At 39.3% G+C, this 19,139-nt stretch overlaps 1 long non-coding RNA gene across 1 annotated transcript in view; it reads right to left on the reverse strand.

The window, feature by feature from the left end:
• The window catches only part of LOC132433837 (uncharacterized), a 135,760-nt gene that overhangs the window by 115,226 nt on the left and 1,395 nt on the right, over nt 1-19,139 (reverse strand). The gene's annotated exons all lie outside the window — the stretch shown is intronic.

The raw sequence follows: 19,139 nt of genomic DNA on the forward strand, positions 1-19,139 counted from the left end.
CACAAACTGTGCCCACATAAGATGGCAAGCGTAATAAATGTATGTGCTCTGACTGACCCATGGACTAGTTGTTCCCTGGCCTCTCTCCCTCTCTTCAAGGCCTGTCTGTTCCCTGAGACACAACAATATTGAAATTAGGCCAATTAATAACCTTACAACGGCCTCTAAGTGTTCACATGAAAGGAAGATTCTCACATCTCTCACTTTAAATCAAAAGCTAGAAATTACTAAGCTTAGTGAGGAAGGCATGTTGAAATCTGAGTAGGCTGAAAGCTGGACCTCTTGTGCCAACCAGTTAGCCAAGTTGTGAATGCAAAGGAAAAGATCCTGGAGGAAATTAAAAGTGCTCCTCCACTAAACATACAAGTGATAGGAAAGCGAAACAGCCTTATTGCTATGTGGAGAAAGTTTAAGTAGTCTGGGTAGAAGATCGACAACTTCAAACCCTTCTCTTAAACCAAAGCCTCATCCAGAGCAAGGCCCTAACTCTCTTCCAATCTATGAAGTCTGAGAGAGGTGAGGAAGCTGCAGAGGAAAAGTCTGAAGCTAGCAGAGCTTGGTTCATGAGGCGGAAGGAAAGAAGCTGCCTCCGTAACATAAAAGTGCAAGATGAAGCAGCAAGTGCTGATGTAGAAGCTGCAGCGAGTTATCCAGTAGATCTAGCTGAGATAATTAACGAAGGTAGCCACACTAACCAACATAGTTTCAATGTAGACAGAACAGTCTTATATTGGAAGAAAGATGCCATGTAGGACTTTCACAGCTAGAGAGGAAAAGTAAATGCCTGGCTTCGAAGCTTCAAAGGACAGACTGACTCTCGTTAGGGGCTAATGCAGCTGGTGACTTGAAATTGAAGCCAGTGCTCATGTACCATTCTGGAAATCCTAGGGCCCTTAAGAATTATGCTAAATCTACTCTGTGCTCTGTAAATGGAACAACAAAGCCTGGATAACAGCACATCTGTTTAAAGCATGGTTTACTGAATATTTTAAGCCCACTGTTGAGACCTACTGCTCACAAAACAAGATTTCTTTCTAAAGATTCCTGCTCATTGACAACACACCTGGTCATCCAAGAATTCTGATGGAGATGTACAATCAGAATGAGATGTACAATCAGAATGTACAATGAGATTAGTGTTGCTTAGCACAACATCCATTCTGCAGCCCGTGGGTCAAGGAGTCATTTCAACTTGCAAGTAATACTGTTTAAGAAATACATTTCATAAGGCTATAGCAACCATAGACAGTGGTTCCTTTGATGGATCTGGGCAAAGTCAACTGAAAACTTTCAGGAAAAGGTTCACCATTCTAGATGCCATTAAGAACATTTATGATTCATGGGAAGAGGTCAAAATAGCAACATTAGCAACAGGAGTTTGGAAGAAGTTAATTCCAACCCTCATATGATGTTGAGGGGTTCAAGACTTCAGCAGAGGAAATAACTGCAGATGTGGTGGAAATAGTAAGAGAACTAGAATTAGAAGTGAGGTCCGAGATGTGACTGAATTGCTACAATTTCATGATAAAACTTGAACAGATGAGGAGCTGCTTATTACAGAGGAGCAAAGAAAGTGGTTTCTTGAGATGGAATATACTCCTGGTGAAGATGCTGTGAAGATTATTGAAATGACAACAAAGGATTTAGAATATTACATAAACCTAGTTGATAAAGCAGTGGCAGGGTTTGAGAGGATTGACTCCAATTCTGAAAGAAATTCTACTCTGAGTAAAATGTTATCAAATAGCATTGCAGGACTTCCCTGGTGGTGCAGTGGTTAAGAATCCGCCTGCCAATGCAGGGGACATGGGTCCAATCCCTGGTCCAGGAAGATCCCATATGCCGTGGAGCAACTAAGCCCGGGCTCCACAACTACTGAGCCCACGAGCCACAACTACTGAGCCCGCGTGTCACAACTACTGAAGCCCGCGTGCCTAGAGCCCGTGCTCCACAAGAGAAGCCACCACAATGAGAAGCACGTGCACCACATCAAAGAGTAGGCCCTGCTTGCCACAACGAGAGAAAGCCTGCACGCAGCAACAAAGACCCAACACGGCCAAAAATAAAAAAATACATAAAATAAATTTATATTAAAGAAAAACAGCATTGCATGGTACAGAGAGATCGTTCATGAAAGGAAGAGTCAGTCAATCAATGTGGCAAGCTCCACTGCTGTCTTATTTTAAGAAACTGCCACGGCCACCCCACCCTTCAGCAACCACCACCCTGATCAGTCAGCAGCCATCAACTTTGACGTAAGACCGCACCAGGAAAATTACAACTCGCTGAATGCTCAGATGATCGTTAGCGTTTTTTAGCAATAAAGTATTTTTTAATTAAGGTACATACACTGTTTTTTAGACACAATGCACACTTCATAGACATATAAGTATATGTTAACATAACTTTTATAGGCACGGGGAAACCAAAAATATCGTGTGACCTGCTTTATTGCGGTGGTCTGGTATCAAATTTGCAGTATCTCTGAGGTATGCCTGTAGTTTCCTTAAATAAAGCGGCTACTAGTTTTATGCATTTGACTAGACTTAGTAAATTAAACTGCAATTTTATTGTCGATGCTACGGAATTATTTTCAAATTTCCTGCTTTAATTTATTCACATTCAAATATAGGTCAACCACTCTAAGCATCTGGTATTTACTCTGTTTACCAGTATCCAGTGATGAAGTGTTCTTGAATCTTTTTATCTCTTGGTAACATCTCTTATTACCAAGGTGAACAGAGAATGGAGAAGAGATGACAACATAGATTTACACAATGAAACAGGGGCAATTTCAAAAACACCGGGAAAATATGAGCGACTATACTAAATTATTATTTAGGGAATAGAAATATGCCACCTACCATTCGTTAAAATCACAAGATATATTATGTATTGTTCTGTGTTTGTCAGGCTCTGTGTTAGATACCAATGATTTAAAAAAAAAAATGATGACACCATCAGTATCTTCATGAACCTACCATCTAGGGAGAAGGAAGAATTTAATCAGATTAACACATAGCATATAGTTTAATATGATCAGTGCTACAAGCACTATGAAGGAAAGATACATTCATGTAGGACAGGGAAAATAAACTAGTCTAGATCTGTAAGGAGACAATATTGGAGCTGAGATCTGAATGATGAGTTGGCTGGAGGATGAAGGAAGCAAACTGCACAATGAGGCAGTACAGACCCAAGATAGGAAAGAACTTGACATGGTCCAAGAAGTGAAAGATAATCAATGATGTGTACTGAGCATGATGGAGGTGGCAAGAGGGAAGGCAGGGTATACCACATAGGACTTTATAGGTAGGATAACCGTATATCCCAGTTGCCTAGAATAGTCCAGGTTTAAGATAAGTAATAATTAATAATGATACTTAGTAATTAATGTCCTTTTCCACTCTCTTAAGTGTCCCAGTTTGGTGACATATTATTATTCCACTTTAAATGAGTAGGGTAGGATCATGGTATCAATTAGCAATTGCACTTAGCTGATAGTATCCCTTGTCAGAAACAATAAGAGCTCAAAAAAAGATACAGGTTTAATTTTCTCTCATTAAAAAAAAAAAGTACAAAGGTAGGAAGCCCTGCCCTGATCTGACAGTTATCTTCTATATTTGTGTCTCAACATTCCTAGGTAACAGCTTATCATGTCATCTCATGATTCAACAAGACTTCTTAAACCTCAGCCATCTGGTCCACATTCCAGGTAAGATAAAGGAAGAACGAGGAAAGAACAAAAATGTCTACACCCTATTAAGGAGCCTTCACAGAAGACCCAGACTAAAAAACTTCCATTTACATTTTATTGACACAGTATCACTTAGTTGCAAGAAAGGTTAGAAATTGTAGTTTTCAGCTGAGCATATTGCTACCACACCAAATAAAATAGGGTTCTGTTATTAAGGAAAATGGGGAGAATAGATATTGGGTAGGGAATTAGCCATCTGTGCAAAAGACATACTAATAGTATTAAATATATATATATATATATATATATATATATTCTAAGTGAAATGGAAGCCATGAAGAGATTTATGCAGGGTAGTGCATAACCTGATCATAGTTTTAAAAAATCTTTTGGCTTTCATATGGAAAGTAGGCCTGAGGAGGGCAAGTGTAGAAGTGTGGAGATCAGCCAGGGGACTTGAATTGACATGACGTAGGAAAAATATGAAATAGAGCAAATTCTACTGGAGACAGAGAACGTGTGTAGATTAAAGAGTGATTATGGAGGTTGACCAAGAGGCAGATGTTAGAGAAGACAATTATTTGTGGCTTATAGGACTGAATGAATAGTGTTACCATTTGAAGAAACACGGAACCTTGGGAGAGACACAGATTAGAGGCTAAAGAGCACAGGTTTAGCTCTGGACATGTGAAGTTGGAAGTGCATTTGAGATATTGAAACGGAAATATCAAGTCAGTTGTTAACATATAGGCTTAAAATAAATTGGGAAACTATTGGCATATAGATGATCACTGAACTTGCAGATATTACTAAGTTTACTGAAGAAAGGCATATATAACATGAAAAGATGGCCTGGGGACAACCATAAGAAAGCACAACATCTAATTGTAGAAGATGATCTTACAAGAAGACTGAAAATATCTGGCAACGAAGTTCGAGGAAAAACAGGAGAGGGCATTGTAATGGAAGCCATGGAAGAGAGAGTTTCAAGAAGAGAGTTTACAGGTGTTACATTCTAGTGAGATATCAAATAAAACAGCTGAACAATATCCAATGGAGTTAGAAAATGAAGGTTATCAAAACTTGATTCTGGAAAGGGGAAGTGAGAAGCGAGTACACATTATCGAGGAATAATTGGAGGTGATGTGATAGAGGTAGTAGACCCGGGTAGGACGAATAACTTCTGCAAAGGTTTGCACTGCAAAAAAGTTTAAGCATTGTGTAGAGAAAAGTAGGATCTAATGAGTATTCCTTTGGTTCTTTTTCTAAATGGTAGGGTTTAAAGCAAGTTTAGATGCTGCTGGGAAGGATTCTATAAACAAATGGTTTATTAAATGAGCAAAACGTGATGGGACAAACAACACATTGTTTCATATTTCTTATTTCTCTCTTCAAATACACCAAATCAGATTTACTCTCCCTGTTAAGGACATCTCTGGAAGATCCCACATTTAGCCACCACTTTCAAGAATTAAGAAGTCTGATTCTGCTTTATATTAAACATCCATCTCATTCAAGTTAAAGTTTCTTCTCGTCCTTCAATGTAGGCCTATCTTTTTTGCCTGGGGACCTGTTCTGGCAAAGAAGTAATTGATCTGGTTTTCCTTCACTTACTTTTCTGCTATTTGCACTGCCTGGAGCAGAGCAGGGATTGAAGGCAAGTAGGCAAAAGTTCTACTTGGTTAGTGCTATTTAATCCCGCCCTGTGTGAACTGTTTCCTGATGTGGGCAAATGCACAGCTGACTTCTTGCTACCTTTCTTCAGCTTCTGTCTCCTGGAGGTATTTACATCATAGAGTTTCTTAAGTGGGGTCCCTTTGAGACAACTCAAGCCCAGGTACATTCCCTGGCATCTGATTGACTTGTGGGGGATCTTACGTATCTTTGGTTTACCAAATGGTGGATGTACGGCTTCAGAAATTAGCACTCTTTCATTCTCTTCCCTGCTGTCTAAGTTTCCTTCACCAGCTCCAGCTTCAGACTTCTGCAGGCAGGAAGTAGGTATGGGTTTCACTGTTTCTAAGTCCACATACATTTCCAAGTATTTGAGAACCTATATCCAGCCCTCCCAAAAGTACTCCCCCAAACTCTCATAGTGTACAATTAAAAGGCCAGAAAAGGGAAAACAAAAGTATTCTCTACTTTTACAAAGTCTTCCTTTAACAAACCTCCTTTTAAGTTTCTAGTCTTTCATCTAAGCTGTGGAGGCTGTGATCACTGTGTGCATTTTCTCATTTTGCAGTAAGTTCTTCACAGGTGTATCCCGTCCTGTTTTCCAGAATTCTGAGACTACTAGAAAAGTGGATTATGTCATGTTATAAAAACAGTCAAAATAGCAGAGAGCGGGCACAACAGATATATTGGACTGCCAAGAAAGTGCAGAGTGAGTGGAATGATTCCCCCTCAGAAAGCCAGGATCATTCTGTGAGGGATTAGACACGGAGGTTCTTCTGTTTTTTAAACATGGATTTCGTTCTACTGGTATCATGAGACTGTTGAATATATGGCCTGTGAACTGAAAGATTCAAATATATTCTTTAAAATGAAAATGAAACAGGGGGGAGGGTAGTGTGTGTAGGGCGGAAGAGAGAGTGTTATGGGAATAATTTAAAGGGAGTGGTAATCCTTAATAAGACAGAGACAGTTGGAAATGAGAAGAGAAGGTAGATTCAGGAGAGATTATGGAGTTACAAATGGCAGGACCTAATGACCAGAGGAATATGAAGAAAGAAATAGGCTTAAAGGCAGTGGTAGGAAAAGGGAACTTCAGAGTTGATTTGTTTATCACTCAAATGTTATGAATTTGAACTAGTTTTGTCATATGTGTGCTATGAATTTAGATGCAAATATTACCTCTCTGAGTCATAGAATTTTACTTTAAAATTTAAATCACTTCCATAGTGACTTGAAGGCTCTAAATTCACAAAAATTGCTAATTCCTACCTCATTTCATTTTTCTCCATGTTAAAAGGAAATTTTCTTCCTGTTTTTTAAGTTCCTGTTCAAAAATTTTTTAAAACAAATAGACAAATATTATGTGCCAGGCATGATTCTACTTGCTTTATAAATATTGGCTCTTCCAGTTTTCACAATTGACCCTATAAAGCAATTGTTATCACCTACATTTTGCAGATGAAGAAACCGCACCCCTACAAGACACCCAAGATCATGCAGCTAATAAGTAGCAGAGCTTGGATTTGAATTCAAGTAGTTCATGCTTGTCATTACTGTACTGTACTCTGCTACTTTTCTCTCCCACAAGAAGCCCTAGATTCTTTCAACCACCAGAAATTGCTCCACCGTCCTCCCACTCCCAGCCTGAATTGCTATACTGCTTAACCTGGACTCTCATGTTGGTCGTTTCTTTCCACCTTGAGTTATAATTATTTATATACATGTTCTAACTAGATTATATACTAAATTCTCTGAGGTAAGGACCACTTCTCATTCATCTTTGTACCTACGGCCTAAAAGAGCATAGTACTATAGCGTGCTGGGCTATAGTACAGCACAAACCCTAGAATCAGACAGACTTGAGTAGAGTGGATGTTACTGAGTTGCTGTATGACTTGAGCACAGTCCTAAAATTCACGTTTCCGTCTCCTTGCTTGCAAAATGAAGAAAAAGTCTTTCTCTTGTGTTTGTTATGAAGATTAAATAGATAATATAAACATTGCAACCTAGTTCCTGATACATAGTGAGCACTCATGAAATACCTATTGTTTCCGTTTTTATTGCACATAAACCCTCAGCAGATGTTTGTCGAATTATTGATTCTGTTTTTGAGATTACTTACAGATCTGGCTGGTAACAAGCACAGAAGAGGCCTTGCCTATTTTAAGTCAGAGGTGAAGTGTTTTAAAATAATTGCAATCAAGTATTTCTACGTTCAGGTGTGTTGATTAGTCATCCATTCACGTTTTAAATTGTAAGGAACAGCTGTCAACTATTACCCAGTAGTTTATCCTTGTAAATATAAAAATTATGTTCATGAGATCATATCAGATAGGAAAGACAAAGGGACAGTTTTGTTTCAAAATTTACCCAGAATATTGCAACATTTCCATCTGTAAAAGGAATAATACATCAAAACTCAAGATTAAGGCTAATTATATTTGTAATTTAGAAAACGAAAATAAGAAATATTAAGCATAATTGTTCAAATTAAATCAGTTGGGACTGAGAATGAATGGGTTTATGAGCTGTTTGTTGTTCTTAATAGCAACAAGAAAACCAAATATTCTCTATGAAATAGTAGCAGATAATTATTTTCATCCAGCCCTGAATTATAGACTTTGTAGATTGCCCTCCTTGGATTCTTATGTGGAAACACTTAATGAAGGATGTTATGACTCAGTAAGGCAAATAGTACTGCATACTTGGACTTCTTTTCTCAGACTATGGAAAGGTACAAGAACATATGATTTCCCTAATCTCCAAGCAACACTCTCCTATTATATTTATTTCTGGCTGGCTGGGAAAATATTATATGAACTACAAATTGTTGCTATAATGGAATTGCAAACATTGTATGTCTATATTTTTTCCTTGAAAAGGCTTCCCCAAAGAAAAGCTCTTGTATTACATTTGGTGGGGAACAGAGGTATTGCTTTAAGTCAATCTGCATACCATTTAAAATGTCGCACAGGTGGTTTCTCTCTAACCTTCTCTTTCTAATCCTTCACTTTCATTGGAAGATTTTAACAGGAAGAAAGATAATACTGATGCCTTTGCAAAGGATAAAATGCTGAAGGTGGAATAACATTAGAGATAGGGCAATCGTTTTGAAGAGTATTTTAATCATCCAGGTGTAGCTTGATGAAGTCTTGAATTAGGATTAGTTCCTATTATATAAAAATAAACTTTTTATCCTTTATAATTTTTCAGTTCAAGTTCTAGTAGTAAAGATGTTTCCTATTAAATGGACTTAATGTTTAATGAAGCAGAAAGCCATTTAAATCTAAAACTTATAGGAAGAAAGTAGGTGATATATAAACATAAACTCATTTGATTTCATGAGTCCTGGAGCCTCTGTGTGATTACTCAGTTCAAGTGGGGAATCTTTGAGAACCTTAAAGCAATGAACTCTGAGAAAGGAGGAGCTAGCTTGACTGATTGGAAAAGGCAGAAGATAAAGCCCCAGAGCTAGGTAATATGGAAGCGGGATTAGCACATCATGTCATGCAGCAGCAGAAATGCCCTTCAGGTGAGTATAAGATGTTCCAGAAAATGCAAGGGAGCCGTTTCCTGAGGGTTTGCCTTGTTGACACTGAATTGGAATCAGCCTAAAATTCCGGGCATGATGGTGAAAGAGGATAAAGTGTCAAAAGAAAGGAAAAATGTTGCAAATTTTATCAAGATAAAATGAGTAAAAGGAACTTGAGCTCACCTGCTCTCATGAGCACACCCAAATCACAACTAACTGCTGAACAACCATCAGTAAAAAAGACTGGAACCTACCAAGAAAGATATTCTACATCCAAAGGCATAAAGAAGAAACCCAGCGAGACGGTAGGAGGGGGTGTATTTACGATATAATCAAATCCCATACCACCCAGCTGGTCGACCCACAAACTGGAGAACAATTATATCGCAGAAGCTCTCCTGCAGGAGTGAGCGTTCTGAGCCCCATGTCACGTTCCCCAGCCTGGGGTTCTGGCATTGGGAGGAGGAGCCCCCAGAGCATTTGGCTTTGAAGGCCAGTGGGGCTTGAGTGCAGGAGCCCCCCAGAGCTGGGAGAAACAGATACTCTACTCTTGGAGGGCACACACAAGGTCTCAGGGCAAAAGCAGTGACTTTACAGAAGCCTGGGCTGGACCTACCTGCTGGTCTTGGAGGGCCTCCGGGGAGGCAGGAGGGCGGCGGCTGTGGCTCACTGTGGGAACGATGACACTGGTGGTGGAGGTACTGGGGGAATATTCATCAGCTTGAGGTCTTCTGGAAGTCGCTATTTTGGCAACAAGACCTATCCTCACCCAACAGCCTGTAGGCTCCAGTGCTGGGCTGCCTCATGCTAAACAACCAACCGACAGCAACACAGCCCAAACCATCAGCTGACTGGCTGCCGAAAGACTAAAAAGCCCACGGCTGCCTCTGGACACGCCCCTAGGCACGGCCCTGCCTATCAGAGGGCTAAGACTCAGTTCCACCCACTGGCCCCTCCCTCCACGAAGCCGGCCCAGCATCTTAGACCAGCCTCACCCACCAGGGGGCAGACACCAGAAGCAAGAATACTACCAAGCGGTAGCCTGTGGAACAAGTCCGCAAACGCAGATCAGAGCCTCCCCTGGGGCCAGCTGGTCCCTGGCCCTTGGGAGACGAGAGGGGAGTGCGGTGCTGGGACACATAGGACATCACCTACAGAGGGCCACTTCTCCAAGGTTAAGAAACATAACTAACCCTCCACATACATAAAAATAAAAATAGAAATCTAGACAAAATGAGACAGAAAAGGAATATGTTTCAGACGAAGGAAAAAGATAAAACCCCAGGGCTTCTCTGGTGGTGCAGTGGTTGAGAGTCCGCCTGCCGATGCTGGGGACACAGGTTCGTGCCCCGGTCCGGGAAGGTCACACATGACGTGGAGCAGCTAGGCCCGTGAGCCATGGCCGCTGAGCCTGCACGTCCGGAGCCTGTGCTCCGCAATGGGAGAGGCCACAACAGTGAGAGGCCCGCACGCAGCAAAAAAAAAAAAAAAAAAAAAAAAGGTGATTCTTCTCTCGGGAGAACAATGGATGCACAAAGTGAGAAGTTACAAGAAGTCTTTTAACAGAGTTAGAAAACATAAAGAATAACCAAAGAGAGTTGAAAAGTTTCAGAGTGAGTAAAAAAAAAAAAAAAAGAAAACAGTTAGAAGGTACAAAACCAAAACCCAAATCGGTAGTTGCCAGGGACTGGGAATGCAAGAAGTGGATTGATGACTTGATTCTGGTGTGAGTTACAGGACTGTACACGTCTGTCAAAATTCATAAGACTATTTGCCTAAAAAGGGTAAATTTTCCTGGAGGTAAATTATACTTCATTAAACTTGAATTTAAAAAGTTAAAAACAAATATTATTCACTTAGAAAGGTGAGCATGCTAGTAGAAGTAAAAAAAAAATTATGTGAGTGATTTAATTCACAACAATTTTAAATTATAGCATGTGGATTAAGAGATGACCAGAGTTTCAAAAGAGGAAAGGGATGGGAAATTGCATATTAACTTGACTTTTCAATTGCTGGCTTGGTGAGACTGTGTATTCTTTATGTGCAGGAATTTCACACAATTCTGTGTCTTGAATGTGGCTCCTGAGGCAGAAATAAAAGATTGTGCCCAGTTTGCCTTTATAAACTGGTATGTCATAGGTTAGGTGCTCCAGAAGTAAATGCCACCACTGCATTTAGTGAGTAACGTGTTTATTAGAGAAGGGGAAAAGGGATAAGCAAGATTGGGTAGCAAGAAATTCCGTTGTGATGGACCCAACAAAAACTTGGCCAATTCAGCATGGAGCTCCAGAGAGAACTCAGGTGATCACCATGGACATCTATTGATCCTTCCTTAACCAAATGTGACAGTAAACAGGTAGGTCCACCAACGCCAGGCTGCCTAACATGTCCAGTGGTCCAAATGGCCAGGCCTTTCCACCCGTCCCTGCCTTGATCAGTCTTTAGGTGCAGGTGAAGCAGTTTTCTGCAGCTGAGGCAACTCTGAAGAAACTGACACTGGGAGGCTGCCTGGTGATGGCATCCCCACAGCAAGACGGTCTCTGAAGAGCATCTGGGTGGTATAATCTTCACATCTGTCACAGTTCACCCTTTGTACCACTGGCATCTACTTCTCCATATTTGTTCAAGTAGCAGCTCCTAGTCGAGCAGGATTCTGCTGGGTCTCTCCCCTGAGGCATCTCTTAGAAGTGGGAGGTCAGTGAGACAAATGATAGCCCCTCTCATGGCAGTTGGGCCTGGAGCCACAACTGATATTCAATTAGAGTCTTCTCTTTACCTCAAACACCAAGGATCCAATGTGGGAGTTGCTCCAACTGTCCAGTGTTAAAATCTTGGATCAGAAATGACCACTGAATGAATCCATTAACTTAGTGAACTCACTATAAGCTGGATCTTGGCAATACTCCATTTATTATCTGGAGCTCACGTGTCCAAATTCTAGGAAGGGGCATGATGATACTTCGGGTTTTTAGTTGTCAACGTCCACTCATTCACTCTGTCCTTCAGTCTGCATAATATCTAGGTTTCCCCTTTCCCGCGTTCCTTTGGGGAAAGACCTGGGGAATCATTCAAATACAATTGTCATGTTGTTGCAGGGTTGTTTCTCCTAAGAACCAGCCATCTCTGTAGTCAAAGTGTTCCAGTTTTAAAAACTGGCTCAGGTCTGGAAACAGGGCAAAGACTTATGATTTTTTTTTAGTGGGGTGACTTCCCTCTGCCTCCTCACCCAGTAATCCAACTTTGATTTCTTCTGCTGGCTCAAGACGAGTAGTGCCTTTGTCAGCTGTCCATCTATTATGCCCTTTTGTATGTCATGTTCTATGAATCATCTGAATAGCTTTCTGCGGATGAGCCCCCCTAGGATGCCACACCAAGTTAATTAGTCATTGCAATAGTCTTTGTATGCTGATTTTTGGTAGTTAAGCACTGCTATCTGAATTACATTGTTTTGAGGCCTTTTCAGCCCCATTGTTATCAGTGAGCCAAGTTCTGTAACTGCCTTGTCTAAACTACAGAGGAGAGCCACACTGAACATTCTAGTGATGCTGGTGCCCCTTGCACCAGCACATTCCTTATGGCCTTGTTGAATACTGTGCTCTGTGGGTCTCCCTATAGAATACAATAATTGGTGAGTCTTTTGGTAGTATATAACATCTACATTCCTGCATAGGCACTTCCCTGAGCTTTTAATGATTTCCTTCACCATCGGCCATGGAAATTCTGGCATTTCAGCTTTGCTCATCGTGATGGTTAATTCTGTGTGTCAACTTGACTGGGCTACGGGAGCCAGTTGTTTGATCAAATGCCAGTCTAGATGTTGCTGTGAAAGTATTTTTTAAATGCCAAACATTTAAATCAGTAGATTTCTTAAAATTATAGCCATCTGTATCTATATCCATATCTACACCTATATATAGAGAGAGACACATACTGCTTCTCTGGAGAACCTGACTAACACACTCATCTGTGGGCTACTGCTTTTTCTGTGTTTTTCTAGGAGCCTTTCTAGTAGAGAGTTCACATCATCTCCTGGGGGTAGTTGCCAGTGTGTTAAATCCCATAACAGGAGAAACACTGCCAAGTTAATCAACTCTTTCCTATCTAATTTTAAGTTTTGACCCCCTTGATTAAGCGTTCTTAGTATCCAGTGACACAAGTACTATACCAGCTCCACTGGCTAAGTCTTGTGGCTGCTTTGGGGGTATAGTCCTGTAATCCTTAAGATACCAGTTACTCCATACATCTAAATAATCTGATACTTCACTTTCACTAGTGCAGAGCTTCCACTGGTACGCCTTCCAACATTGCTGAGAAGTTTTAATAAATGAACCACCACATTGTTCCATAAGCTGTCTGTGTTGGGGTCCTCCAGCCACGTGATGAATAATGCAGGTCTAAAAGTCTGTAGTTACACTTGCTTTCTCAGATCCTTCCTGGTACCAACTTTCAAAGGTTATATTACCTAAAAGCAGACTCTGAGAAGTTTAAGGTGCAACATATTTATCAGCAGTCAACATGTAAGAAGGGAAAGGGGAATTAGCATGACTGGGCAGCAGAGGAAATCAAAATGACTGGGTTTTAATACATCTGCCACCCTTGGTCACCAGATGCAGGCTACCCAAAACAGGAGGTGACATCAGACAATGTGACTTCCTGCAGCTAAGGCAGAACTTGAAGTTGATGACATGTGGAGGCTTCCTGCTAACCCCGTTCTCTGCATCTGGGCTGCATCTGGGGTCTAAGAAACACAACTGTGTCTACCACATGGAATTAAATTTTCAAAGGCAGAAGACAAAACAACAAAAAAACCAAGAAACAAACAACAAACCACCTACCTCTTTCTCTCTATATCAGACCTGACTTTTCTAAGGAAAACTATAAGCAGGTCCATTTGTTGTTTAGCAGTTTTTGTTTGTTTGTTTTTTGCGGTATGCGGGCCTCTCACTGTTGTGGCCTCTCCCGCTGCGGAGCACAGGCTCTGGATGCGCAGGCTCCGGACGCGCAGGCTCAGCGGCCATGGCTCATGGGCCCAGCCGCTCCGCGGCACGTGGGATCTTCCCAGACCGGGGCACGAACCCGTGTCCCCTGCATCGGCAGGCGGACTCTCAACCACTGCGCCACCAGGGAAGCCCTTATATGTACATATTTTGTATATGATAATACCACCTTTCATTTTTGTTAAGCTTTACAATTTAGAAATCAATTCCACTTATTACATCATCTGGTTGACTCTTCTTAATAATCAAATCAAGTTTTTTACTTACAAAGAAAGTAAATTTTAAACATATTTGTGTCTTTGCCAAAGTAGTGCATTAGTAAAGTGCCCAACTAGGCCTATATCCAGTTATTCAGATGCCTAGTATCTGAAATACTAATTTCAGACATTGTATTGCTTTTTTAACACATTTTTTATTTTATGTATTAAAAATCAAACTTGATATGATAACACATGTCCACAGAAATATTTTTATTTAAATATTCATAGAGGTATTTAAATAATAAAAATCCAAATATCTTCAACATGTGAACTGATAAAAAAAATTGTGGCATTTCCACACAACAGAATACTAACCAACAAGGAAAGGAAGAACTACTGATGCATACACACAACTACATGGATGAATTAAAGATAAATATGCAGAATAAAAGAAGCCAAATAAAAAAGAATACATATGATGTCATTCTATTCACATACCATTTTAGAGTACGGAAAACCAACTGGTCTATGATGATAAAAACCAGATTAGCCATTGCCCGGGCTTCAGGGAGGACTGAATAAAAATGGCATGAGGGAACTTTCTGGGATGATGGAAATGCTCTATATCTTGATTAGAGTGGTGATTAAATGGATATAATAATTTGTCAGAATTCACCAAACTGTACACTAATTAAAATGCATGCATTTTAATGTAACTTATATGTCAATAAAGTTTATTGGAAATAAAATAAAGCTGGTATTTTGACAGAGAAATCCACAGTTGTTGTTTGAAGTCTTTGGCATCATGGAAGAAAGCTCATTCTCTTTCATAAAGGCTTCCGAGGAAAAAACTCTACATGTCTTTTTGAAACATGTTTCTGAATCTCTGGATAACCCTTCAACTCAATACTGTAACTAGTATAGTCAATTCCAGTTCAGACTGAAATTCCAGTTCAGATTGAAAAAAATTATTAGTATCATAATAAGTACGAAAATTAAAGAAATAGTGTATAGTCTGCTTGAGAGAACCACTACTTACATCCCAAAAGCTTATCACAGTGCCTATCATGTAATAGTTGCTTAATAAATACGTCTAATGAATAAAACTCATGAAGATTGAATTCCGTGACTCAGGACATGCATTGAGAAATGAAATTCTGGTGAATCAAGGAAAAAAAAATACAGAATCAATAAACTTCAGGTGACCACCTACATGCTAGGCTCCAGCAAAAACCACAGGGCTGGATTTGAAACCTACATCACATTTCATATAACAAATGTTATACAGATTATTTCTTGGGAAAAAAATTTATAACAAGTGATAATTCAAGATCACAATCAACAAACTCCCAGAAAAATGAACCAACAGTAAGAAATCAATTAGAATTATACAGAGAAACAGCAGAAAATAAATAAGCAGTTTGAGTCAATGCCTGGCAGATGCAAATCAGCAAAAGAGCCTCTGAATGGAAGACAAAATGGCAAAATGGCTCTAACTTTAGGCAAATAAAACAAAGTAAGGGCAGCTGAAAATCTAGTTTACTGAGAAGCAGGCAGCTGAGAGTGTTTTAGCCTGAAACTATCTTGTGACCTACGAGGCATTATATAAATGCAAACAATGACTAACCCTTCAAGGACAGTTCAGGCACAGGGCAAGTTACACCTGGTTACAAGTTAAGCAGGTAACTTTGTGGTCGCATTCTTATGCATCTTGATCAAAACTACTCTCCAAAATATTTACAGTAAACAGTTATTTTTGGTTAATTAGAAAAAAAACCTTCAACATACATAAATATTTTCTTCATTTGTTAACAGTGTGCATAATATCTGTAAATCTTTGTGCCCTTGAAGTGCTTGAAAGTACCAGGGAGTTCTAAAAAGTGAAGCTAAAGTTAATAGACCCACCTAAGACCACATGTACAGGAGAAGGCACTGAAACCTAGGTTCCTTGGTACCATATTCGTTCATCATTCATTCATTTGATAAAAGTCATTAAATATTAAATGCTTATAAGCCATTATTTACAAGACCCTGCTAGGAAAGTTTATAGTTTATTGTAAAAATTTTTAATCCAAGTTTTTAATTTTATATGCTTTCAGAATACTTAACATATTCAGATGAAGGCATCTATAATTAGGTTTATAATTAGAATTCATTAAGTTTACTTTATGGATAACATTAAATAAATTGTAAAATTAGAAAAATCCCAGTGGACAGGACTTTAAATGCAGAATCCACGGAGAGATTTTTGGAGCCTCAAGAGTCATTTCTTTTGACAAAAGACCTCTCTGGGCTCTTGTATAGTTATTGAAAGGCACCCCATACAACCATGTCCAACATGATTGTTTTTCCTTTTTTTATTCTTTGAAAACTGAGACTAGGTTTGCATTCTCCTCAATTCTATGGGAGGCTTCCATAGAAGAGATTTCCAAAGTAGCTGATCCGGTGCACTCAAGATATAAATCTAGAAGCAGTGGAGTGATGTCTTTCATATTTTGTATATTGTATGAAACCAGGTCAGAGCAATCATATTCACAGCTGCTAGCCAGCTACAATCTCAGTCACAGTATGCTGCCACTAGATGCTGGATGGCAGGTGCACGTTCATTTTCACTCAGGCTGAGGGGAATACTGGGACATTTGGTCTTTTGTCCTTAGTTAAAACCAATCTATTGTGTGTAGTTAACACACACACACATGCCCATGCTTTGGTCTCACAGAGTCTTGCCAAGAAAAGGCTGTTATATGTTAAGTTCGGGTTGTGAGGATATGTATTTTTAGCCTTGACTTAAGAACACATTAGAGCATTCTCGTAAGCTCAATGTTTCATTGGGTTGTTATGCCATTATGATTTATAATCTTATTAAATAACATCTTGTATTGGTCAGAATAGGCTAGGCTATGTTCTCATGACAAATAAATTCTGAAATCTCAGTGGCTAAACACAATAACGGTTTCTTGCTCACACAGAGTCCAGTGCAAGACAAGCAGCCTTTCTTTATCTTTTAGTGACTCCACGTTACAGTGACTCCATATGAAACATGAGGCTATTAGAGCAGGAAAGGCAGGGATAAAGGAGAATTACTGGTTCTTAACGCCCTTCAGCCAGAAATAACGTAAGTTGCTTTCATTCATACTCTATTAGTTAGAACTTGTCACATGGCCCCAATATAACTGTAAGAGAAGCCAGGAAATGTAGTGACATGCAGATCATGGATACTATTAGAGCCAGCAGCCTCTACTACATATCTGTTGCAAAAAACTCACACTGTCATCTCTTTCCTCCCTTGGGCAAACATTATTGATTACTTTCTATCTACAGGAATTTGTGCTGGATGCTGGAAGATTACAGGGAGGAGTAAAACGTCATTGCTACCCTCCAACAGCCTAAAAGATAGGGGAGACAAAAAAATTACAACATTGCCATACTGTGAAGCAGAAGAAAATCCCCCAAATACAGACATACACCATGTACTATAGGAACATGGGAATTAATTCTTATTGAAGGAATCCTTGAAATGCTACAGAGGTGATGACATTTATGCTGGGCCTTGAAGGACACGTTTAATACAGAGAAGAGGGTGGGGAATGAGAAAAGACATGGCATGGCTGAGGAATGAAAGGGCAGAGAAACTGGAAATGAGGCTGTGGGTGTGTAATATGAGTTTGGGCTTTATTAATTTGTATGTTATGTATATATTCACTAGTTCACTTATTTATGGAACAAGAGTTGCTGGAATATTTAGTATATTGTTATCTTTTGTTTCTCCCATTGTTATTTCATCTATGAGTAGAAATCAAGGCAGAAATTTTACCATAAAAATTTCAAGTTCTGATCATATGATTTGCTTTTCCCCTAAATTGTATTTTTTCCCTCAATTTCTGAAGAATATTAAGACTGCAAGTCATAGGAGAAACTGACTGGATTTATTCCCACCTAATTCTCTTTTCAGATTCCTTTCTAAGCCAAGCAAATATTTACATAGCATGTCTAGCCATAGCAACAAGGCAATTTAGAAATGAACACCCAAATACTAATACTGGGGCAGTAGATAAATTAGATCCAGAGTTTTAATTGTTGGAAAAACAAGACTTAAAAAGACAACTTGCTACAGTTCTGATATAATACTATGGGTAGTGATGTTTAGGAGTTTGTAAATAGGTTAAAAAGGCCAAGAATATGAGGCTGTGAAAAATACAGGACGAAAAAGAAATATAGGACAAAAAAGAAAAATCAAAGAGAAGGAAAAGGGAGAGTAGGGTCAAAATTCAGGAAATATATGGTCTTTCTCCTTCTTTCTCTTCTTTGAAGTAAAATAAAAATGATGTATGAATGAGAAAAATGTCAGTAGCGAACACTCAAGAACATGACTTTGAAGTGTGTATCTTAATGTTGTTTCTTTTTAAAACTTAACATTCCTTTTTGTAATGAAAATGAAGCATTTATAGTCACTGCTAGACATTCCATCATTATCAAAAGTCTATTATATCTTATACAAGTGTCAATTTACAGATTTCTTCCTTAAAAGAAGTCTAAAGTTCTTCCTGGAGTTTCTGTCTTCGTTCCTTAGTTTCCAAACTACCCCTTTCTCTGTAATACCGTCTTCCAAACTTTCTGATGTTACTAATAATGGCCACCATTTATTCATCTCATATTATCTACCATCAACTTCACATATATCATTTCACCTAAATCTTCTGACAGCCATAAAAAGTTGATATTATTACTATTTTGTAACTGCAGAAACTAAAATTCAAGCCTACAGACTAGCTGTGGCAGAAGTAAGGCAATGTGAATTCAGCCAAATACTTAATTTGTTTCCAAATTTGTAAAATGTGAATAATCTACCAGCTACAAATGGTCACTTGCCACCTACCTCTACAAGATTGAATCGTGAGCTGCTGCAGCTGCTGACCTTCAACACCCCCTGAAAGGAGTTCAGGGTGGAGATCAGGAATGAGGCACTCTGTGCTCTGGGAAAAACTGGCAGAACAGGCCTTCAGATAGATATTTTCAGGAGAAGATTTTATGAGTCTGAT

Source organism: Delphinus delphis, chromosome 11 (genome assembly GCF_949987515.2).
Source record: "Delphinus delphis chromosome 11, mDelDel1.2, whole genome shotgun sequence".
Lineage (NCBI taxonomy): Eukaryota > Metazoa > Chordata > Mammalia > Artiodactyla > Delphinidae > Delphinus > Delphinus delphis.